This window comes from Saimiri boliviensis, chromosome 15 (genome assembly GCF_048565385.1).
Source record: "Saimiri boliviensis isolate mSaiBol1 chromosome 15, mSaiBol1.pri, whole genome shotgun sequence".
NCBI lineage: Eukaryota > Metazoa > Chordata > Mammalia > Primates > Cebidae > Saimiri > Saimiri boliviensis.
In genome coordinates this window covers 55,951,664-55,975,553 of record NC_133463.1, presented here as the reverse complement: position 1 = coordinate 55,975,553, position 23,890 = coordinate 55,951,664, and positions in this window count along the sequence as shown.

Here is a 23,890-nt window from a genome sequence, read left to right as displayed (position 1 = left end):
TCTACTGTTAGCACCTCAGTCCAACTCTTTAAGCAGTAAATCACAGAACATCTGGGTTAGCATACCAATGGATCTCTCTTCCACGAATCTCTTTTCCCTCTCAAGTTTATAGGACTGCTGTTTTAGCAGTACCATCTTTTTTGTAACTAGCCTATCCAAAATCCTTACTGTTTCCCAGACCTTTTAGCTTCACATTCAAGGGTAATTGGCTACTGGAAAAACAAATACAAGATGGATGAGTCACCTTAAATCCCTGTTTTAGCAAGCTCGTGAATAAAACTAAATGAAGAATAATCAAACCTGAGTTATAGTAAGTAAAATGTAGATAGGTCAGCAGGTTTGTAAAACGGAAATTATTTTCCAAACATGCTTTAGTGGCTACTAGATTTTTATTCTTTCTTTTTTAAGGAATAAGAGTGACTTTAAAAAAAGATTTCTGAATTCACTGATGTGCCAAAGTTCTTTGTCTTTACTGTGACAGTATGTTACATCTTCAGAGTGACTCAGAAGACCTTGGTGGCGTTACTTATTAGTTGTGTGACTCTGGTCAAATTGCTTATACACTCTGAGATAGTTTCCTTTTTCTAAAATAGGGATACAAATGATAACCCTATCCACCTTACAGAGTTATTGTAAGAATTAGTTGAGGTTGTACACCTTAAAATAATTACTAATTGATAAAATCTTATTGAAATACTAATAGTAATAAATGAATTAGTGCAGATGATTCAATACCTTTACTGCATAATATATTCTTTACTGTACAAATTTTAAAATTACCTGCAATAAAACCTGGTAAAAGCAGCCAGAAAGTGCACTGTCTATGTTGAAGGCTTTTTTTTTTTTTTTTTTTCCATTTTCCTTTGTAGGGACAAAGGGAAGGCTTCCCCTTTGCCCTCAGAAGTTCTGTTGAAAAATCAACTCAGGAAGAGGCAGACCGATGAAAGCTTTAAAATTTTGTTAATACTGTGCACAGGGGGAGAATGACAGAGTGATTGCTCAGTATACTGATGTAATACAGAGGCTTATGTACCCTAATTCTTAGGGATAAGTGAGATGGGGACATGTAGGTGATTTTAGGGAGATAGGAAATTATTTTTAGGGGAATTGAAGGAGCTCAAAAAACACAAAGTGGTCTGGGGCACAGTCAGTTGGGCCCACAGAGTGGACAATGATTTCTGACAAAAGTCTGTCCAGGTTTGTTAACAGACTTTGGTCTTCTTTCTTACAATATGGTTTCAATTAATAAAATTTCAGGAAAGGAAATCAGAGGTTAATTGTTTTCTTTTTTTAGTAGGTCCCGACATTAGGCAGATAAGGGAATCTTAGCCTGTGGTTTGGGAAAGATAGAGGATTGAGAGACAGTAGCCCAGAGGTGGAGGCAGGATCAATTGTTCTCCTAGGCATATCTGGTCTGCTCTTTATGTAGATAGGGGAAATGTTCCTTACAGCCTCTGTCAATTTCTAAGGGCTTTTAAATAAAAATAATCATGATAACAGGGAGCTGTATTTTGGAGTAAAGTTCCCTGCACTTTATTTCCAAGGATAAATAGAGAGTTGTTTTTATTTTTCCAAGAATAAAAAGTACATCAGTGGAAGTCTAGGATTTGCAAGCATAGCATATACCAGTAGTTACAAAGTTTGATAGGAATGTTATCTGTTTTTTACTTAGAATTCTACTAAAAGTTATACTACATTTTGCATATTTAAATTTCATTCACAAGAAAATTCTGAAAGAGAAAACTTGGAAGTAGTTGAAAGAGACATACGTAATATAAAAAAGGAAAATTTTTAAAATAATTTAGGTTCTTTAGAAATACAAATATGCATTAGTTTCAAGCAAATAACAAATGACTACGCAAAAGGCACTGTCTCATCTTCAAATACAGCTTAATCTCAGTAAATAGTTTGCAAAGAGTGAAAGAACTGCAATTAACATTTTATTAAATATCTACTCTTTGTCAAATAGCCTTTAATTTCTACTATTTGTCAAACATAACTGGGTTAACCTTTATAAAGATACTTGACTGAGTTAATAAAGAGTAAGAATAAGCACATTGTCATTAGGGGGTCTCACAAAGCAGATTTTGATGCAGAGATTTAAGTGCAAGTGGTTTATTTGGAAATAAATCCAGGAAGCATTCTGAAAGAGGAAGTAAATGAAGGAAGGGAGGACAGGTCATAAAGTGCGTTTAGCAGGCTATCTCTGTGTGCAGCATAGGGAAAATCTCAATGACAAGTCTCTTAAGAGACTGTATAAAACATGCCTTCGAGTTTTTCCACTGCGAGTCGGGAAGCTGGGGTATTCATCTGTCAGCTCCTGTCCTTCATTGGTTAAGGATTTCTACTAGGCCAGTAACCCTTCAGAGATCCAGCATGTCCAACAAAAGTACAAAACATACCTGATGCCAGAAGATACTCTTAGGCAGAAAGACATAGGAAGCCATTGGCCTGTAAGGGGACCATCTGCAAGAGAAGTAGATCATGGAGGTATGGCAGGGCATCAGAGTCTGCTGTATTCAATCAATGAAACTTGTCCTTATGTTAATGATTGAGGGCACAGCAAAGAAACAGAAAACCTAATGCATTCTGTCTTTGAGTTGATGTGCTTTTAAGAGTTGTATTTGTCATCTACAAATAGATGTTGGGTATTGAGCTAGGTACAATATTGAGCTAGGTACATCTACAAATAAATGTTGGGTATTGAGCTAGGTACCAGGAGTACAATAAATGACACAATATGTGTCCTAAAGGAATTTTTCCAGGATCAGAAGGCATATAATAACATTCCACGATAAAAAGATGTAGGATAAAAGAGTTACCAAAATTTATTAAAGATGGAGTGTTGAATGAGGGTCTCTGAAAAGCACAAGCATAATTTGAAGTTAGCATTGAAATATTTAATAAAGGGAAATAAAGAAAAATGAGAGGTAGCTACATTAGAGCATCAATTGGAGTAGAACCCTCATTAAAAAAAAAAAAAATCTAGTGCTCAAAGCATAGAAGAAGCATTTCTAATATGAACAGCAGCAAGACCTGCCTATGTTTGAGACAGTGAACAGCTGCCAATGAATGGAGGGTATAGGAGCCATTAGTTGGTTACCCAAGAAAAGAATAAGGTAGTGGCAGAATCTCTAAGTTTAGATGGTATGAAATGAAGGCGTCAGTGAAACTGGATTAGCCTCAGGGAAGGACTTAACTTTCCCTGAGATTAGAAGGCAGCAAGAGTGAGCAGGGTCAGAAATGCATATTGGTAAAGAAGGATGAAGAAACTCTTTTGCCATTTGCTCTGGACTATCTTTTTAAAGGAGTTTTCATAGCAATGCTGTTAATTTTTTTCTCTATTGTGGAAAGATTTAAACTGTTTCACAAATTCATTAATTAAGCCCACAAGCATGCATTGAACATCTACCTATGCTCGCTATTAAGACAGGTTCTGAATTCACGGCTTCAGGGAACTTACAACTTTTTGAGGGTGGATAATGAAAAAGAAGCCTTGTAGGCAGTATGGCAAAAATATGCAAAATGTTTTAAGTATGTACGAAGATTAATATAAAGCTGACAATAGAGTTGTGTTTTTCAAATTGCAGATCAAAACCCGTTGGTTGAGTGTGAAATCAATTTAATTAGGGTCATTTTTTAAAATTATGTAGACTAAAATAGAAAGTTGCAAAATGTATTACACAAGGTAAAAGTAAATTTTTTCCATGAAAGAGCAGTTTCAATCATATGTATATAGTTGTATACTGAGTCATAATACTAAATACATTTCTTACTGTGGATCATGGTTTAAAAAAAAATGCCAGTAAACAAGGGTTCAGAACAGTGACCAAATCTGGCTTGCCACTTCTTTTGGTAAATAAAGTTGTGTTGGACTATAGCCAGGGCCATTCATTTACATATTCTCCATGGCTTCTTTCTACTACAATGGCAGAGTTGAGCAGTGACAGAGACCATATGCCCTCAAGTCCCAAAAGAGTTACTATCTGAACATTTAGAGAAAAAGCTCATTCACCCCTGGTTTCCCTGTTTCAGACTACTTTACATTTGTGAGGAAAATACTACATTGATCAACATTGTTTTAAAAAGTTTAGAATACTGTGGGATCTAAGTTGTTTAGATATAATTAGATAGAATCATATTCTTTCCAAGTTGATTTTGTAGATTAAATTCAACCCCAATAAAAATCCCAACTTATTTGTAGAAACTGACAAAGGGACCCTTAAATTCTTGTAGAAATGCAAAAGAACCAGAATAATCAAGACCAAATTAAAGAAAGGTAAAATTTGAGAAACACCATTATCTGGTTTTTAAGAGTTAGTGCAAAGCTACAGTAATCAAGATGGGGTACTATGGGCATAAGCGGACAAATGGAACAAGGGAACAGAGAAGCAATTGTGGAAGCAGACCTACGCATATATGGGCAATTGTGGAAGCAGACCTACACATATATGCGCAACTGAGTTTCTTCAAAGATGGAAAGGTACGTCAGTGGTGAATGATAGTCTTTTGAACAAAGGATAACTTTATGTAAAAGACTGCACTTCATAATTAAAATTAAATCTACAAAGAGCTACCACGTCACACTTAGTAGAATGGTTAAAAGTTTGAAAGACTGAACCAAGTTTTGGAGAGTCTGTGAAAAAATAGACTATCATCCATTCCTGGTGGGAATGTAAAAATGGTACAGGCTTTTTGGAAAACAATGTAGCAGTTTCTCAAAGTGAAAGGCACATCCGCTATATGGTCCAGCTATTCCATTCCTAGGCATTTACCCAAGAGAAATAAAAGCATATTTTTTAATGTACTTGAATATTTATAGCAATTTGATTTGTAGTAGCCCAAACTAGAAACAAGTTAAAGGGCATCAATCAGTGAATGGATTAAAAAATAATGGTCTATTTTTTATACAATGGAACACTATGCAGCAATGAAAAGGAATGAACTAGTGATATAGGCAAGAAGATTAATGACTCTCACAATAATTATGCTGAGTGAAAAAAGCCAGATTTCAAAAGGAAACATGTGTTTCAATTTATACAAAATTCTAGAAAACGAAATCCATTATAGTGATAGAATGTGGATGAATGGCTGTCAGGGGATGAGTGAGAAAGAGGTTGTATTAGTCTATTTTCATACTGCTAATAAAGTCATTCCAGAGACTGGGTAATTTATAAAGGAAAGAGGTTTAATGGGCTCACAGTTCCACTTGTCTGGGGACGCCTCACAATCATGGTGGAAGGCAAAGGAGAAGCAAAGTCATGTCTTACATGGTGGCAGGTGAGAGTGGGTACAGGGGAACTCTCCTTTATAAAACCATCAGATCTCATGATACTTATTCACTATCATGAGAACAGCATAGGAAAGACAGACCCACCTCCATCATTAACTTATCTCCCACTGGGTCCCTCCCGTGACACACAGGAATTACGGGAGCTACAATTCAAGATGAGATTTTGGTGGGGACACGGCCAAACCCTAAAGCATTAAGAAACTTTTAGGGATGATGGCAAAGTTCATTATCTTCATAGTGGTGATTATTTCACAGATCAAAACTTAGCAAATTATATTTTTAAATGTACAGTTTAGTATATGTCAATTAGATTACAATAAAGGTAATAAAAATACAAGTATCCCCAAAAGCCTTGGCTGATTTTTTTTTTTTTCAATTTGGATATTAAGGTATTGTTCCTTCTCTTCCCTGTCTCATCTTAATACCAGATTAGTGAAGTTTATGTAATAGCACTCCTGGAATCAATGAGATTAATATGACTTTCTGACATTTTAATAAAATTGCTGTTGCTATGGCAGTGATTCTCAGTGTAGTCCCTAGGACAAGCCACATCACCTGGAAATAGAATTTTGAGCCCGACCCTGCAGTACTGAATCAGAAACTCAAAACGGGACCACCATTTGTGTTGCAACAAGCACTTCAGATCATTAATGCAACTATAGTTTGAGAACCACTGCTATGGTAGATTACATGTTTGGGTAAATAATAATTTGCACATCAGTTCTACTTTATCAGATATTTTTATCTCTGAGGTTAGATCCTAATTTATTCATAAGCACAAATTCAAGCTAATTTATTTCTATCAGTAATAAACAATGTATTTTGAGATCATCATGGAATACCTGGTATAAAATAAAATGATAATATGTTGGTTGCCTTTGTCTTCAAAGATCTATTTTATTATGTGATTTTTTAACAGAAGCATATAATTCCTATACTGCTCTTCAATCATGACTATGTGCACTTCAGTCATGACTATACAGAAGTTATTGCTATATATAAAAGTATGGGTGGCTGCTTTTTTCCCTCTGTCTCTATGTCAACTTTTACAGTAAAAAAAAGTGAGATTTTTGCAATAGTTTGTGTTGGATTCTCTCAAGTTTTAAACAGAGTCCTACGCACATTGTCTGAACCCAAAAGACCAGAAAGGCACATGTGCAGGGAGGAAGCAAGACATTGTGTATACTCAGCAGGGACTTCTGGCACACAACCACAGGACTCAGTGTGCTGAAGTTTCCAGCATGTGTATATGAGAATCCCATAACTGCCAATCCCTGGCTTCCCCTTGATATTTTCAAACTCATCTTCAATGTCCTCCTGAGATGAGTGAATGAAGTCATTTTAGAAAAATAAAATTAGGTTTATTTTTAGAAAAAGTAGAATGTCTGGCATAAAGTCTTCTAAAATAAGTTAAATATTTTTTGTTTAAAAAGGAAAAATCAGAGTAGCCTTGGATCACCTGGTATAAAACTGATAGAAAGTCTGCCAAATTTAAGCAAATGATATCTTTTTAAACTGCCATAAGAAGATTTGGAAATGAAGCTGAAAGACAAAAAATACTAGGAATTTCATTTAATTTAAATGGGGGGGGGGCAAGAAGGAAAGCAGGAGGAAGAGTGAGGGTTGATTAAGACCTGCAGCCAACTATGATGTGCCAAACTTCTGTTTTAGTCCTGTCTTGGTTTATGTCCTAATACTGGGATTTTCTGCCAATAAATATGACAGCTGGAAGAAGAGAAAGAACCTAGTTAGGACTAATCAATTTCTGTCTAAAAGCCTTAGATGTTTATTTTAGGCTTTGGTGATAGTGAAGTATATATAAGATTTTATTTGTAAGGGAAAGCTAGAATAATTCTCTGGATTTACCATAATGAGTCTGTAACCTCAGGGGATAATTGTTCCTTTTTCTGTAGAAGTGATATGATTTGAAGCTTGAATAATATCCCACTGGGAAGCAAGGTGATCATAAATGAAGAAACAATAGGAGTCTGGAGTCAGTAGATCAGAAGATACTATTTTAAATATCTCAAAGGGCAAAACAGCTATAGGAGAGATGACTCAGCCAGGGAAGCAAAGAAAGGGTGGCCTGAGTTTCAGCAACTATTACAATGACACCAAGTCCATGACAATACCTGCCAATATTAAGTAATAACAGGGTTCTGTAAGTGTGATTTAAACTTGACTGCTGACTCGCATAGCACAGTGGTTTCCTGCCTCAGGCTGCAACTCAGACATTTTAATTCCAACAGTTTGGGGTGAGACCAGAGTATCATTACTTCCAAAAATCTCTGCCTGTGACTCTAACGTTGCCATGTTTGATAAATGTGAACATAATATCTTGGGTACATGTAAGGATGAAGACATTTAAAAGATGGGGAGAGAAGAACCTGCCACTTGCTTGCAACTGCCACCATTTCATGCCTTGTCCTCAAGTGGACATGTTCTATTTGTGAATGAGTTGTAAATGCAAAGAAACAAAAAGATGAGGATTTCATTTTAGGCTTGTTAATAAGGACAGTGTCAGAAAACCTGCCTTACTGTGCTGTCCTTAGAAAAGAGAATACATATGTAATAACTCTCTATGCAGCCTAATTCAAGAAACTAAATATTGTGCGTATATGTATATATATTTGGATATGCATGCAAATATTTATGTTTTGACAATTTGAGAGTTACTTTGATCGCAGCTTCATGAAATATATCAAAGATAATATGGACTTGAAAACATGCTGATATATATATTTTTTTCCTGTTTCTACCTCATTACAAGTAATTCTAACAGTTAATATTCTGGAATTGCAGCCTCCACATTCTTAACCACTAATTCCCGTCTTTGCTGAGATAATCCACCAGAGACATGTACACATATTTTAAGGGTTCACACATTTGCAAAGGCAAGCAATGGAAACTCAGGGTTCTAATATAGATGTTTTCTTTGTTCTTCTTTTTCCTTGCCCCTAGTTCCCGTGCAACCAACACATCTTTATGCACTGATGTCAATCTAGTTAATCATGTGTATTTCCCTGAGGGTGACTTCATGTGCTCTGGTGGAATTACAGAGAACATTTTCTTAAGAACTAGGTCAGGTTCTACTTGTACTGGGGTAAGAAAGGAAGAAGAGACTGAACAGGATGATAAAAGTCACATATATGATTATAGATTTTTATTTGTTTTGTAATACTGTTATACTCCTTTGAAAGAATGCATTCAATATCTCTCAGAGCCTTCATCTGTTCTTAGACTAGAATATATATTGCTAATGACTATATCCTATTTGGTGGTCATCTTTTTAATTGCTCTGAGCTGTATTTGACTACAACTTGCTCTGGGTATCATCATTTTAAATCTGTTCATTGTCTCATTTTCTGGTTGTATGAAAGTCAGGACCATTCTGTCCTTAAATCACCTAAATCAGGTTTGTTTATCTTATGCAAGAAGTTTAATTATTGAAGTTCCCCTTGTCTGATTGTCCGAATATATAAATTTATAGGTCACAATTATAAGAAGTCTCAAATGTCCACCATATTTTGTCTCATAAGGTAGTTTATAAGATTATTTTATTTAGATTAATTTTTCTCCCTCATTACTGCTGCTATTCATCACATATTAGGATATCTTCAGACAAATTATTTTGTTCAATCTACTTTCCTAAATTTTACTTAAATTTTCATATATCATTATTATGATACATGAAATCATAGAAATTATGAAACTAGCTATTAAAATTAACTTTGTTAATATGAGAGTTTCTAACTTACTATTCAGTAGTTGTTTTTAGTTCTCAGAATTTTGATAGCAAGAATTATTCATTGCCACAAATAATTTTTATTCTCAAGACATGTTATTACATCTGGATTTCATGTTAGACCTTAAAATGATGGTATAAATATATCTAATATTTAGACTATTTCAAAAATAAATAAGCTTATGAGGGCCTAGTTTCATCAAGTGTGGTTTTAATTCATGAACAATATTGAGAAACTATTATGTGTCTACTTTAGATCTTACGTCCTCTCATAAAGGCACAGAATCTGACACTGGGGGATACCCAATATTCCCACACGTTGAGCTTTGCTTCAGGGAACCCTTAAAGATAGGAATTTAACATTTTAGAAATGTGTGTGGTCAGATATAAAATACAGCTTAGTTCCAAGCCCTACTATTTTCTCTTCTGTGATCTTGATCTACAGGTCAAATAGATCACCATTCTCTTACTATAAAATACAGAAACAATGCCTACTTGCAGTTTTGTTCTGTGGACTGAAATAGTATCTGGCTTATAAAAGAACTCAAGTGATGATGACTATTGAGCTCTTTAATTCTAACATTTTACTTACTCTTTTTTAGCATTGGGTTCTTCTATGCTTGGTTGATTTGGCTTGTCATCAAAGCTGTGTAACATTTTTTATTCAAAATAGGTCTCTGACATACCTTTTCATTTTCCCTCCACACCAGTGGTCAACTCTGTAAAACGTTTTATGATGTCTTTTAGAAATAATATTTCTAATAAAATTATTCAAGTTACTTTAAGATGTAATGTTCATTTCCATAAGTGTTGATATGTTTTAAAAGCAGCAGTTATTTTGAATCTTTCAATTTTTAAGTGTATTTTCTTTGCATTTATAAGCCTTTGAAATGCAATGCTAATGCTATGCTATGATAGAAGAAATCATTTTAAAAAACCAGCAAAGTTTTGAAGGTAATAAAGTATCTACTTTTTCCTGCCATCTGGATTGTAAATGATGCCCTGAAATTATAAGAATAAAGGCTTCTGAACATATAGTTTAAGTGATTCTGCAGCACATGAATGTGATAGTTGAATTAGATGTAAGTTTCATTCACAGTAATATCCATCTATCTGTTATACAAACTGGCCTAGTACATTATAGGTGGTAAGTGCATTGCAAATAATTGCTGATTAACCCTTTTTTGCATATAAATTATTGAGTGGACAATTAAGCTGAAGTTTTATGGTAGTAGTACAACCTAAATTATTTTCATAGTACCACAATTATAGGTTTTTATGAGCCACTTTCAGCTTTGGAAAAACTTTATGAAATGCAACAAAACATAGGAAAGACTTAACCAACTAAATACTCACAGGAATGTGATGAGATTTTCTGACTGCTTGTCCTGGTTTCTGCGTGGTAACTCTCATGGTTCCATCTAAAATGGTCTCAGAACACCAGGACAGTGGAAAATAGCTGAAAGCCAGTCTGTGTGCTCAGCTGGTACAACTACATGAGGGCCATGTGCCTCTGTTTAACAGGTAATCAAGACTGTGCTTTCCATATGTAGAAGTCTCTTAACCACATGCATATGAGATAATGTTTAAAGCATCTGTATTTCCAACAAACACATGTTTGGGGTAGCAGCCTTATAATATTTAAATTGAAAAACACGTTTATACATCAGGAAAGTCCAGAGAGACATCTTTACCCTCTTGGATAAATTATATACTTCATGAGTTAATTCAAAAGCTGTTTTTTTTTTTTTTTCATGTAACATTGTTTACATAGGTTTGGTTTCAGTAGAGTGTTGTTCAGTCATAAAAACAGAATTATATTCAAACAAATGGCTTTCTTAATGTACACATATAACAATTAGCTAATTACATGAACATTTAAGTTGAATCAGGGAAACAGTTCTCCAATTAACCTCGTGCTGAATGTAATTACAAAGTGACTTCAAAACCAGCTTTGTTGGCCATTTACGAATTATAATTGCTTTTCTCTTGAGTGGAAAAAGCAAGCTTTGTACTATTGAATGTTATAGGAGCTTCCCATGGCTTTGAAACTTTGATCATAATGCTAAGTAAACTTTGACTAAGTATTTAGTAGTTTATATCACTTATGAGAATTTCATTTTTGCTAAGCATCCTTTATAAAAATTTTTTGTGGGGAGCCCTGCCTTTCTAATGTGAACTCTGCTGTTTTCTGTACTGTGAACAAATGTGAATCAGAACCTGAATCTGTTGAACATACAGAAACTAATAATGGTCATATTACATGCAATGATCTTACATTTATATTATAGTATATCTTTTGTATCTTCTTGCAGATAAATACAGTTAATGTGGAACTATAATGGCTGCTAAATTTAATTCATAAATGGAGAAAAAAACTCCAAAAATTATACTCAGTGTTTCTAGAGAAAATGAGTGAAATAGGAGTATTTTTAGATCTCTTTTATGAATTAGGAAATCAAGTCTCAGATTAAATAGTTTGCCCCAAATAACCAGGCCAGAAAGAAGTATGATCAAAATGGTAGCTCCATCATACCTTCTCTTTGCCAGCCACAGGTACAGTAAAGAGCAGACAAGATGATGCTGGCCAAGTGGAAAGCCAATTTTCATAATAAGATTTTGGGGGTGGGCAACCAGGCTTCCCTGGGCTCTATGTAAATATCACACTGGTTGAACCAATCTGTGGGTCCTATGTAAATTGGACACTGCCTGCTCAAGCCTGTCAATAAAATCTGCTGTGTTCTGCCACAGGCTGGCTTTTTCTTTTCAGATTCTCTCACTCACTCTCACTCACTCTCTCACTCTCACTCTCTCTCACTCTCTCACTCTCTCACACTCTCTCACTCTCTCACTCTCTCACTCTCTCACTCTCTCTCTCTCTCTCATTCTCTCATTCTCTCACTCACTCTCAGAAGAGAGCAGCTCTTTTTTCTTTTGCTTATTAAACCTCTGCTCCCAAACTCACTCCACATGTGTGTCCCTGTCCTCAATCTTCTTGGTGTGAGACTAACCTGGGTATTTACCCCAAACAACAATGCCACTTCAGTATGATACAAAATATACTTTATGAAAATTAAATCCATTCATGTCCATAACAAACAGTGTGGGGTTTATAATTTTAAAAATATAAAACTTAAAAACTTTGATTATAGAGAATCTATTCTATAATAGCTTAGATAAAAAGAAGTGAAATGTGTCAATTTTCTCATCCTTTAAGTAGTAATTGGATACTGTCTGAATATGAAATGTAATTTTAACTCTAAGGTCTTAATTTCTAAAATCTTTTTTAGTCTCAACTTTAGAGTTATCTCTAAAAAAACTTACGGTGAAGAAATGTGTACTGGAAGTTAAGCAGGTCCTTCAGTTTTAGATTTTTTTTCTATTAAAGTCTTTAAAAGTTACTTTTTAGCCGGGCGTGGTGGCTCAAGCCTGTAATCCCAGCACTTTGGGAGGCTGAGGCGGGTGGATCACGAGGTCGAGAGATCGAGACCATCCTGGTCAACATAGTGAAACCCCGTCTCTACTAAAAATGCAAAAAATTAGCTGGGCATGGTGGCACGTGCCTGTGATCCCAGCTACTCAGGAGGCTGAGGCAGGAGAATTGCCTGAGCCCAGGAGGCAGAGGTTGCGGTGAGCCGAGATCGCGCCATTGCACTCCAGCCTGGGTAACAAGAGTGAAACTCCGTCTCAAAAAAAAAAAAAAAATTACTTTTTAAAAACATATTTTAATATTGCATTTCAAGTTAATTCCATTTTTTAAAAGTAATTAGTTTTACTTTTTGTATCTGTGTATATGAACAAATATCAAATATATATTTGTGTACAGATAACAGGTATAGAAAAATATATGTATATATGTAAGACTATATAAATAAATATAAATTATATTTTTATATATAAATAATGTATATTCATATAGTTTTGCATATGGGCATAAATATTTATATTTACTTTCAAAATATATATAAATGTAAATGGTGTTCATGAAATATTTAAAATAATTACTTTGAGATGTGGCATTTAAGTCAGTTTTTAATTTTTCTTTAAACTTTTTTGTTGGGATTTTAAATAGTACAATTTTCATGGACTCCTTACATAAACTCCTAGCTTACATAAACTGTTTAATACAATAAAGTGTGAAAAATACAACAGTCCTTCCTGGAAAATATGTCCCAGATTTAACTGATCTCAATGAGAAGGGAGCAATTAATGAGTATAGTAGTACCTTGCTTGCTTAATCATGTTGATAACTTGAGTATGGCCTAATCTTAATATGTGTTGAAGTTTTACATTCGTTTATGAATTATAATAAACAGAACTAAATCACATTGAATTCTAAAAATTACATTCAACAAATGGTCTATACATTTATCCCCTAAGAGAAAATTAGGAATTAATGAACTTTGTTTTAACAAAGTATAAGAAGAACATATAAAAATATTTATACAATAGGACTTAAGGTGAAACTTTCAAAGTCAGTAAATCCAATAAAATCTTTGTTTGCTTGTTTGTGTTGTTTAAATGGCTTTTCAAAATTCCACGTAGTTCTGGTTCTCTCTTGGAAGGCTTTTCAAATTATATATATGAGGTCATTCTCTGAAAACGCCCAGTAGATTACATTAATTTTAAAACCAAAATAATTTCCATTTATCTCTGTATTTTCACAATCACTGTGATATCACAACAAAATACAATTTGTGTGTGTGTGTGTGTGTGTGTGTGTATGTGATTAGTTGGTTAGTTAGTTACTGTTGCTTCAATTGGTTTTGTTTAATAAATGGATATAGGACAGAACGAATAAAGTTATTTCATGCTGTCTCATATTTTAGTAAGAGAATGAATTGTGTGCTCATAATCTGGTTTTAATTGCATAGGAAGACATTCTGTCTCCCATTTTAAATGCATTTTATTTCTCTTTTGGTATGAGTCTTTTTTATTAACAATTTTGTAACTCATGGATGGTACATTAGGACAGAGCTCATGGTTTAAATTGGGAGAAGAGTCTTACCAGATGGGATTGTTGATTCAAAGCATAGGTAATTGCCAAAATCAAGCTAATTAACATTATCACTTCACATATTTTCCTTGTGTGTTTATATGTCTGTGAGTTGAGAATGCTCTTTTAGCAAGCTTCAAGTATGCAACACATTGTTAATTATGGTCACCATGTTGTACATAGGTCTTCATCTTCTAATTGCAAATTTGTACCCTTTGACCAACGTGTCCCCATTTCCACCCACCCCTGATAATCACTCTTCTCTCCATTTCTATGAATTTGACTTTTTTCCGGTTCCACATATAAGTGAGATTATGCAGTACTTTTCTTTTTGTGTTGGCTTATTTCACTTAGCATAGTGTCCTCTAGGTTTATCCATTACTATGGCAATTAGCAGATTTCTTTTTTTTTTCCCTGTAGGGCTGAAAAATATTTCATTTTTTATATATACCACATTTTCCTTATCCATTTACCCATTGGTGAACACTTAGATTTTTTTCTTACCCTGGCTCTTGTGAATAATGCTGCAATGAACATGGGAGTACAGATATCACTTGGAGATAATAATTTTGTTTCCTTTGGACATACACCCAGAAATGGGGTTGCCGGATCATACAGTTGTTCTATTTTAATTTTTTTAGAAACCTCCATGCTGTTTTCTGTGGTGGCTCTACCAATTTACATTCTGACTAATCATGTCTAAGATCCCTTTTCTCTATATCCATACAACATTTGTTAGCTTTCTGTTTTTTGATAATAGCCATTCTGTAGGTAGGAGGTGTTAACTCATTGTGGTAATCATTTCACAATGTCTATGTATTTCAAAACATCACATTGTACACATCAAATACATGGCATTTTAATTTGTCGATTATATCTCAATAAAGAAGAAAAATAATGCAGGTGAGACTGGAGACTGGGTGGAATCTGGGAGTCTACCATAAGTGGTACAGTTGAAATTTGTCTCACTTTATCTTAACTACAAAGGTTTCAAGATTTTATGTTTTGGGGAGTGCATTGGTATTATGCTTCTGGAGTGTTCATATGCACAAACTCAAGAGAAGAGTGAAGCTCAAGGATTCAGTGTTGTGGCTTCTTTGTCAGCTACTTCCTCCTCATAGATCTTTAGTTATTGACTTGTGTGGACAGAGTCGCAGATCAATAATTTTGCTTTTAATGTTAGTATCTTTGGATGCTCAATGCTCATGTCCATTAAGTTATTAAGAGTTTAAAAATTGTGAGATTCTAATTCTATTATCTTGTTTCACTTATTACCTAGAATAATTTAATAGAGAATTGCTTCCCCTCATCTATTTGTTTACCCAATAATATAATTTATCTTGAAAATCAAGATAAATGTTATTTCCTCATAGCCATTCAAGTTTTAATCCAATGAATGTGTTTATTTTACTCAAAAGATGATCAGTTAGGTTTCTTTTTTTACTTTAAAAAATGCCATTACAAATCAAGGATTTAAAAATATTGGATGAGTTTCCATCAGTGCAATTCTTACCTGTAATAAAGTTCAAATTGTCTCTTGATCAGTTGAACCTATTCAAATTGGCTACTAAGTCTTTTGGACATAGGCCTGGCAGGAGTATTTATAGATTTCTTACTAATAATATATTAGGAAGTTAAAAGGTCATCTTGTATATTTTCTGCCCCAGACTTGGAATCGGCCAAAGCTCTGTTTATTTTTTTTTTAATTATACTTTAAGTTCTGGGGTACATATGCAGAATGTGCAGGTTTGTTACATAGCTATACACATGTCATGGTTATTTGCTGCATCCATCCTAGTATTTCTCCTAATGCTATCCCTCCCCTAGACCGCCACCCATGACAGGCCCTGAAGTGTGATGTTCCCCTCCCTGTGTCCATATGTTCTCATTGTTCGACACCCATTTATGAATGAGGCATGGGAGTGGTTTTTCAGGATACTCTGGATTAGGCATTAGGGAAGGTCATTGCCACTGGGTTGGGCACTGTTTCCCTATTTTCCGTAGTTTCCTTGTTTTACTTTTCAGGGAATACTAATATTCTTGTAATAATTCTCTTTGCTTTCAGCATTTGTTACTTTATCTAGAATAGTTGTCATAGTTTTCTCCATTTCTTTTGATTTTTAAAACCTTTTATTTATAGTTCCTTTTATTTTAAGGCTCCGGTCTCTCATACCATCTACCACAGGCCTCTTGCAATCATCTCCAAGTAGGGGTGGGCAAAAGTACTTAGAAATTAGTCACTATGCTCAAGTTGGCCCTGCATAAAGATTGTGCCTCGGGGATTCTGCTGTTCTCTGATCCATTAGGTGCTCTGTTGCTTCCCTTTGGTCTCCCTCATATTGAAAATATGGTCTTCTGACTGCTGGTATTTTCTCCCCAACCTCCTTGTATTTTGGAGTTTCTAAGATACCTTGTTACTTTGTGCTATTCATGCTATTTGTAAGTTTCACTTTTACTTTCCAGTTTTGCTATGTGTTTGATTTTGAATTTGTGAAAATCTGAAACCTATGCTACCATTACCACTGCCACCTCCCTGCAATCCTTCCTTTGCAAGTACGCTTTTGTTCAAATAATAGTACACATTTTCTCCAATACAGCTTTATGTAACTCGTTCCTGAAAGTAGAATTCTAGCCCTTTATTCATATATAGAGTGTTAAGAAACACTTTTACTCATTAACCCCGCTGAGATTTATTTTTGTTGTGATTCTCATTTATAGTACCAAAGATTTAAAATTAATTTTTAAAATAATTGTTTGAAATACAGTTAAATGAGAAGCTACCGTTATATAATATCTTACATCTCCTCCAAGTTTGACCAGCAAGTTACCACTTCTTTTCACAGTCTGCTAATTGCACTATATGTTATGATAAGTGAAACTGGTAAATGTTAATATAATGTCACAAGGTGCTTTGTTGCAATGAAAATAAATGATGCATGAACCAGAGCTCATTTATACGAGACACTTTTTCCACAGGTCATACACACACACACACACACATGCAACTTATATGTGTGTGTGTATATGTATATGTGTGGATATCTAGGCTCTGGTTCTAAATGTAAGCTCTGGTTCATGTATTCTTTATTTTTGTTCTTCTAACAGAGGTGTCCAACCTGTTGGCTTCCCTGGTTTGAAGAAGAATTGTCTTGGGTCACACATAAAATACACTAACACTAACAATGGCTGATGAGCTACTGTATCAGTGAGGGATACACACACACACACACACTCCATTATGTATATGCATTAGAATATATATAGAATATTTCAGAATAAAACCGGACTCACCAAATATTTGTCAGTGAAATTATGTATTATATATATTATATATTTTACATTGTATACAATATATACTGTATATATTAGAATACATATATTCCAAATGTATTATATTCCATGGAAAAACAGATGTATATATGGGAATTTATTAAGTATTAATTCACATGATCATAAGGTCCCACAATAGGCCATCTGCAGGCTGAGAAGCAAGGAGAGCCAGTCCAAGTTCTCAAATTGAAGAACTTGGAGTCCAGTGTTAGAGAGCAGGAAGCATCCAGCACAGGAGAAACATGTAGGCTGGAAGGCTAGACCAGTCTCTTGTTCAAATATTTCTGCCTGCTTATACTCTAACCATGCTGGCAGCTGATTAAATTGTACCCACCCTACAATTGGTGGGTACAATTTAAGATCAAGGGTGGGTCTGCCTTTCCCAGCCCACTAACTCAAATGTTCATCTCCTTTGTCAACAAATGGGTACTTTGCATCCCTCAATCCAATCAAGTTGACACTCAGCATTAACCATCACAGCCACCAAAAGAGAAGGTCTGTGTACAATGTTTGTGATATCTGCCACTACAGAGGAGCAAAAATGTGCAGTAGTAGCGCTTCACTCATTTGTTTCCCATTTTTCAACATCACTGTCCTCCATTGTCTGATGTTCAGTGTCTTGGAAAACATTATTTCTTATATTTTAGCTATTGTTTTTCTTCTTTTGGTTGATTCAGTGGGACACTATATCTAGTCTTTGTAATTCCATCTTGCTCACACCCAAGACTCTTGGTTTTGGATATTTTTTTCCTTGTTCATTCACTTTAAATTAAACAAAGTTATGTCTCTAGATTACATTACATACAACTGAAGCATCAGTTATGTCAAAATATTTCAGAATAAAACCTGACTACCAAATATTTGTCAGTGAAATTCTATCACCTATAATTTCCATTTTTTTCAAATTCACTTACTTTTTCTGAGAACTTATGAAATATTTTTGTCATTACATTATCCTTCGAGGGTAAGATATAATTATAAAAGAATATTTTCTATTTTTGTATGTGTTTCATTTGTAATGATCTACAACTATGAAAATTCAGAAGTCAAATAGTTTTACTTAGAAAAAAATGCCTAGTATTTGTCAAAAAATTAAACTGTAGAAGGTTGAAAATCCTAAATCATTGGAAAATTTATCCCTTCTGGGAATTTATCCCCAGAAGACCGTTGTGTTTGTGCATGTTTGTATCTTTCCTTTAAACATGAAAGGGGTGAGGATGGGGAAGGTTTCATGTGCATTAGCCTACTCTACGGCCAGTTTAAAAGTCAAAATGTCTATCATGTTTTAGCTATAGGAACATAAGTTTCAAATGTTACAATGTTTAATGAATACATTAGACTTTATGATAGCTCCTGTATATTGAAAATCTGTCCTTGTTGGCAATCTTTTTTTTTTTTTTTTTTTTTTTTTTTTTTTTTTTTTTTGAGATGGAGTCACACTCTGATGTCCAGGCTGGAGCACTGGAGTGCAGTGGCACAATCTTGGGTCCCTGCAACCTCCACTTCCTGGGTTCAAGCAATTCTCCTGCCTCAGCCTTCTGAGTAGCTGGGATTACAGGTGCACGCCACCATGCTTGGCTGATTTTTGTATTTTTAGTACAGATAGAGTTTCGCTATGTTGGCCAGGCTGGTCTTGAACTCCTGAACTTAGGGTGATCTGCCTGCCTGAGCCTCCCGAAGTGTTGGGATTACAGGCATTAGCCACTGTGCCTAGCTGGCAATCTTAAAATTGGATTTCTTTTTCAGAAATGTTAGTAAAATTAGCAACAGAGAAGACTATACATAAATTGACACACTAAAATAAAGTCTAGGACATACTGCTTCTGGGACAAATATTTCGGTATATTCAACCTAAACCTGTAATTTTTCTTCCTGGATGCCACTATTATGGACATTGAAGGTGATGAGCAGAGGAGAGTGAGAATTGTTTAGCATAGCCTCTGAGGACATCTGACTCTGATATTTTGTCATGTCCAAAAGATACATAATAAAATATTTTATGCTGTGAATTGAAAAATGATTTATAAGAAATCTCAGGAATAACCTTCTATTTTCTCCTATTACTTTTCCAAAGTCTTTCCCTGTCATTAATTACACTAATAGCTCTGTCCACATGCAGTAATTAAATTCCTCTTTTCTCAACAACACAGTGCTCATTTCCTACTCATAGCTTTTAAGGTGTAATTCAGTCATTTCTCATTCTAAACACAATGTTAAAAGATAACACAACAGCAGCTGTTTTTGATAGTTCCATTTTCAATATTGCACTGAGAAATTACAAAATGATTCTAAATGAACTAGGAGACAATAAGGCTGTAACCAGGAAATTCTGTATCCAAATGACATTCTGAGCATAAGTTTTCAGTTATTTTTATCCAATGATCAGTTGAAATGACAGAAGAAATGAAGTAGGAAATATACCTACTTGGGTTTTAAATTAGAGATCTATTCCATTGACAGGATTACAATGCTAAAATTCTTATGCTTGAAGTGCAGAGTGGGCATACGTGCATAGACAGGGGAAGCCCAACTTAAATAAGCAATAGGCATCTGTCATTTTCTCTGATGAAATTTGTCTCACTACTAATATAACAGTACTCCCTCTGGAAGTCTGGGAACAAATAGACACACTTTCCAAACAGGTCTAATCTAATAACTTCTAGATTTCCACATCTAGTTAGGATGTAGATGATACAAAATACCTTTACTCCCACTAAAACAAGAAATTATTGCCTAAATATCTGTGTATGCTGAAAGACAGATTGGTAGATACAGATGTACATGTAGATATTCATATACATGTTTTCTTTAAAGCGATCTGGGCATAAAGATACCTAAAACTTAAGGCATTTAAAAAACTCAGGATGAGCTCTTTGGCAATGATGATGGAAAAGACAGAGGAAATTTTCACACTAAAGATCCATTGGTGAATTGGGGATGTAGGGCAAGGTCAGGGCAAGCAGTGAACTAAACGTCTGGAAAATAAAATCTTTGGAGGAAGCAGTCAAACTTGTGACAAATCTGTGGGTTAATGTGTCAGGTTTTAATCTGGAGGAGGCTGAAACTCAAAGATGATGCTCTCTGCAAAATAATCAGTTTTGAAATATTTGCTGAATAATCAGAGGAGAGGGACAAGTTTGGAAAGCATAAAGAGCTCTGTCTTTGCAGGGTGAATTTTGATATCTGGAGATGTCACAGTCTCTTTTTTGGTCTTGTCACTGTCACTAAGTCTCTCAGTCCTTGACTCTACTTACATAGGCTGTTGTCTTGCAGTCTCATAGTAACATGTATACCTATGTAACAAGACCTCAGTCTCACAGCCTTCTGATCTTGAAATCCCACACCTTAAACACATGGTCTCAGAATTGCAGTATCTCACAAGTTCAAGGTCTCACAGGCTCAAGGTCATTCAGTTTTGAGATCTACCAATATAATGTTTGGTTCTAAGGCTCTCCTGAAGGAAGAGCCTAAATTTACTATGACAATGCTTTGGAAGCTATTATAACCAAATCCTGATACAATTCAACTTATGATATAATCAAAACTATCAGCCCTTTGGCAGCATAGAAAATTGGAGACTGGGCTGACAAATACAATGTCCTAAACAGCTGGTACTTAAAGTCCAAGCGTATTTGACAGAATAGCAGGAAGGCAGGAAAATCAGCAAATTTGAATACAGGTGAATTGAAGTCAAAACTGTAGTATAGAAAGAAAAAAAAGGAAAAATAATGAACTTAAGACAGGAAAAAATTTCTTAAATGGGATTAAAAAAAACCCTAATCATAAAAAAGTAGACTTTATCAAAATTAAAAATTGTTCTTCAAACTATACTGTTAAGGAAATAAGAGGTCAAGCCACAAAATGAAAGAAAATATTTGAAAAACATTTATCTAACAACTAATATCCAAATGTATGTAACAATTATATGAGGAAAGCAATCCAATAAAAATGGGCAAAACATTCAAGAAGAAACTTCACAAAAAGTAGATGTGCTAATGGCCAGTAAGCTAATTGTAAATAAAAAAATGACAGTACCAAGTACTGAAAAATATGTAGAGCAAATTAAACTTTCATACTTTGCTGATCGGAGTTAAATAGCCCAGCCTCTGTGGAAAACCACAATTTGCCAGAATAGGGCCTACAAAAAGATTTATCAATGTGCATTTCAGTTTTATTCACTTTCCAAACAGGGAATGACCCCAATACTCATGTGAGTCAAACAAACTGTGGAATAACCATACAATGGAAGCTCCCCTTCAATAAAAATGAACAGACAACTGATACAACAGGAATCAATCTAAAGATATTGCACTGAGGATAAGACACAAATAGGATTGTATAATCCTATTCCAATTATTTGAAATACTACCACTTCAAAATCATGGTAGAAATAAAATAGTGGTTTTGAGGGTGGGCTATTGAATGAAAAAGAACTGGTGGTGAAAATATTTTGTATCTTGATTGGGGTGGGAGTTATATGTTGCCTTGTCAAAGCCCATTGGACTGTTCACTCACTTAAAGGGGATGGATAACATTAGGAGAAATACCTAATGTAGGTGACAGGGGGATGGAGGAAGCAAACCACCATGGCATGTGTATACCACTATGTGACAATTCTGCAAGATATGCACATGTACCCCAGAACTTAAAGCAAAAAAACAAATGTACATTGTATTATACATAAGGTACATTCAATAAAGCTGATTTAATATAAATGAGAACCAGGTTAAGTAATCAGAATGAATGTGAAAAACTTTATAAAGATGCTTATAATTTCTATTCAATAAAATATTAACTATAACTGCCGTTTTTTGTATATTCACTAAGAGTCAAAGACTGTAAATGTCTTCTACATACTGTTTCATTCAAAGCATTACAATTAAACTCTAAGTTTACATTAACTTGAACTATCTGGATGCAACAATTTTTAGTCAGTTCAATGAAAAATATAAAACATGTATGAAATTTTCCTCCAAAAAATGTTCTTCCACCATTCAGCTAATAGTGTTTTATGTTTGCCTCATGGAATATGTCCTTCACATTTGCTGCTATATAATTCTTACGTTAACTAGTTTATGTCTTGAAACATATATTTCGCCAGGTTGGTTGCTTTCAGCAGAAACACTCTTAACATACTTTCCATTTTGTTGGCTGTCATATGTCCTTGGCCTCCATAGCTGACTGGATTAGCACTGCTGTTTGACACTGAAGGTGTCTACCCAATATCCATTTTACTTCTCTTTCTTCCTAACTCTGATTATGTTCAGGGTACTACCATACCGAAAGGAAATAATTTAATCTCTCAACCTTGGCTGTAGTCAAGGGCAGTCATGTGTTACATTTATAGATAATAAAATCTTGGAGATGGATTTCGTTCATGAATAAAAAAGCCAGTCATCCTGCCAGGAATATGGATATAATAGGTGGGCATTTTGTGACCACGAGGACAAAAGATCCACTTTAGCAGGATTAGAAAGATGGAAGGCAATTGAAATTTTTGAGGGCACACGTGAGCAGATGCACCAAGCCTAGACTGTGTATCTCTTAACTTCATGTGAAGCACAAAAACTAAGCCACATTTGGTTAAGCTACTCTGTTTGTGCTTTTGTTCCAAGGCCTTGTCATAACTTCGGCTCCCAAGACATTAGGGCTTAGCACCTGGGCATTTTTGTTCCCCGAAATATCTGCTTAGTCTTGAGAACTTCTTTTCTTTCCCTAACATTTTGGTCTCCTCTAGGCCTGTAGAATTGCTTTAGTATTAAGCTATTTGAATAAGGACCTGATATTAGGACTGATATGACCTAATTCTTGTCTGTGTCCTAGAGGAATGGATCATTTCAGCCAATGAAAGTATGAAGGATGAAGATATTTTCCAGCCAATGACTGGAGTTAGGTTGTGAATTAACAGGTTGTCACACTTTTGAATGCAGTCATTAACTTATCTAGCTCTAAGTACCCCTGGTCTCCTAGACCTGAACTTCTTGCTGACTGTTACATATAACACTGGGGTAACCTTATCTACCTTCATACGTTTCAAAGCCTAACATTTGCTAGACCAAAGCTAAACTTGCTCTGACATTAATATTGTATTTTGAGCTGTATAAGCACTTTATTTTGGATAAAATTTTGCAACTGTATTTTGTTTTGCTTTAATATTAGGCAGTCTGAGTTGCTAAGATCATATCCATTAAGCTGAAACCTCTCTTAGGACTTTATCTGTGAATTTATCATGGAATTTGAAATTCAGAATTTCTTTTGAAAATAAAAATTTGAACTAAATGTAGTTTCAAGTTGGAAAGTTCTTCAGAACTAGTATTAGCACTTATGTCTTGACCTGTAAAAACAGAAAAGAACAGCTTTTTTACTTAGTTTGGATCTTAAAAACCTTGAAACATTCAAAAATTAATAAGACAATGAAGTTCAGAAGCAGAGGTTTATTCCTGGATAAATCATTTGTGTCTAAAGCATTTTTATCTCAGGCCAAAAAGAGTCCCCAAAGACTCAGAAGATTTGTACTTGTCTGTAG